This window comes from Saccoglossus kowalevskii, chromosome 5, assembly GCF_978046115.1.
Source record: "Saccoglossus kowalevskii chromosome 5, keSacKowa6.1, whole genome shotgun sequence".
Classification (NCBI taxonomy): domain Eukaryota; kingdom Metazoa; phylum Hemichordata; class Enteropneusta; family Harrimaniidae; genus Saccoglossus; species Saccoglossus kowalevskii.
In genome coordinates, this window is record NC_140645.1 from 4,196,495 (window position 1) to 4,199,236 (window position 2,742).

The window sequence follows — 2,742 nt, forward strand, 5'->3', positions numbered from 1 at the left end:
TATCTCTGTTTGTGTTTTTTGGTTGATCATGGAGATTGAAAATTAAATGGCTCCCATAGTTTTTGTCAGTTTGTCTTGAAATTTTCACACTATTTCACAGTACTTTGCCACTACTTTGCCACTACTTTGAAGTACTTTGCCACTACTTTGCCATACTTTGCCATACTTTGCCACTACTTTGCCACTACTTTGCCGTACTTTACCACTACTTTGCCGTACTTTACCACTACTTTACCACTACTTTACCACTACTTTGCCATACTGTGCCATACTGTGCCATACTGTGCCATACTGTGCCATACTTTGCTATACTTTGCCGTACTTTGCCACTACTTTGCCACTACTTTGCCATACTTTTCAGTATTTTGCCACTACTTTGCTGTACTTTTCAGTACTTTGCCACTACTTTGCAGTACTTTGCCATACTTTGCCACTATTTTGCCATACTTTGCAGTACTTTGCTGTACTTTGCCGTACTTTGCCATACTTTGCCACTACTTTGCAGTACTTTGCCACTACTGTGCCACTACTGTGCCACTACTTTGCCACTACTTTGCCATTACTTTGTCGTACTTTGCCACTACTTTGTCATACTTTGCCACTACTTTGCCGTACTTTGCCACTACTTTGCCACTACTTAGCCAGTGTTCTCCCCAGAAAAAATGTATCAGAGTGGCGGCTAATTTGCATATAATTTACATATCATTAGCATTTGTCTAAAGATAAAGAAAACAATAATGACAGGCTTGCATGGATGAAAATGTGTCTTTATTTTTTAACAAATTTATGTAGAAGATTAAATGAATCTGCTGCTGTGTGATTTCTATGTAATGTTGATTCTTCGGACTTTCATGGAAGCCCAGTGATCTGCAGCTTTTGAGAACGCCGTGATTTTCTTTGCTTCCCACTTCTATTAAATGACATGGCCTTCTTGTGCATCTCCGAGTGTGCGTGTTTATCGATAGCATATTTCGTAATAGTTATACATAGAATTCCATACCAAAGAACTATTTCTGGATGTTTTTAAGTTGAATTTTCCACATATGTGTCACAGCATTCCTAAAAGATAAGAAATAGGAGCGAATCAATACTTGTATTTAAAAAATATCGTCACGATCAACACGAAAATAAACAAATTGCCGCCATTTTGAAAAGTCGCTAAACTTAAAAATTGCCACGATAAACTTTACCCAACTATTTCAAAACACAATACTAGTATTAGTTACTTTGATAAATCGTAGCCAACAATTTTTGAACTTCCAGAAAGAAGGTTGTTTCCAAAAAAATGTTTCGACGATCGGCAAAAAATGAAGCCATACAAAAATTTACTAAACTAGGTCTTTGCCACTACTTTGCAGTACTTTGCCATTACTTTGCAGTACTTTGCACACTATTCATTACTTTGCCACTACTTTGTCGTACTTTTCAGTACTTCGCCACTACTTTGCAGTACTTTACCTCTACTTTGCCATACTTTGCCACTACTTTGCCATACTTTGCCTTTTTTTGCCACTACTTTGCCGTAATTTGCCACTACTTTGCCGTACTTTGCCATACTTTGCCACTAGTTTGCCGTACTTTGCCACTAGTTTGCCGTACTTTGCCATACTTTGCCATACTTTGCCACTACTTTGCCACTACTTTGCAGTACTTTGCCACTACTTTGCCACTACTTTGCCACTACTTTGCAGTACTTTTTAGTACTTTGCCACGTCTGGTATTATCATTGATCCTTCTGCCCTTCATAAATCCCTTTTGGTTCTCATTAATAATTGATGGTAATATTAATTTCATTCTATTTGCCAAACACGCTGAGCCAATCTTATAATTCGTGTTCAGTAAAGATATCGGACGCCAGTTTTTCAAAAAGAATCTGTTCTTGTTTGGTTTAGGCAGACAAGTTATAATGGCCTTTTTCTGTGTTGTACTTAATTCTCCCTTTTCATAAGATTCATTTAGACTCATTAAAAGGTAAGCTGAAATATCTCTCCAAAAGAATTTGTAAAATTCACTGGGGAAACCGTCTGAACCAGGTGTTTTTCCATTGACCATATTTTTCAAAGCATTGGCACATTCTTGTATTGTAGCTTTCCCTCAAACGAATTTCTTTCCTCCGTTGATAATTTTGGTGTATTTGTTTTTAGAAATGAACAATTTTGATCAGAAATATCCCGACTGTTTGATTGGCTGATTTATACAAGTTTTTGTAAAATTGTTTCATTTCTTTCAAAATTTTTCCTTGATCTAAAATTTCAGAACCATCTTCTTTAACCAGTTTTCCAATCGTTTTATTTACATACTGTCTTTTTTCCAGTGTACAAAAATATTTAGACGGTTTCTCCCCATAAAGAGAGTCATTTACCTTTGACCTTATCATACCGCCCTTCAACACTTGAGAGCGCATTTGTTCCAGTTCGGACTGTTTATTTTCAAGTTCTATCAGTTGTTCCTTTTGAATGTTTTTATTAATTTGTTGTATTTTAAGGTCAATTTCCTGTTCCAATAAATATTGTTTTTTATTATTTTCTCGTTTCCTATGACTGGAATACATTATAGTTTTGCCTCTGATATTTAGTTTTAAAACCTCGAAAAATAACTGGCTGGAAATAGAAAACTCCTCCGTATCTGGAACTTCTGCGCTTTCATCAATTGGACTGCTATTCACCATATAATCATTTACCGTTTCGAGCATTTACATGTGACCGAAAACATTCGCTTACGATGAAACTAAGTTGAATTTTA

General features: G+C 36.0%; 1 long non-coding RNA gene across 1 annotated transcript; it reads right to left on the bottom strand.

Moving 5' to 3' along the window:
* Positions 1-751: 751 nt before the first annotated feature.
* On the bottom strand, positions 752-1,610 carry LOC146743866 (uncharacterized). Its single transcript, XR_014929476.1, has 2 exons — positions 1,459-1,610; positions 752-1,059 (listed from the first exon to the last, which is right to left on the bottom strand). It is a non-coding gene; the product is annotated as an uncharacterized LOC146743866 (long non-coding RNA).
* Positions 1,611-2,742: the final 1,132 nt, after the last annotated feature.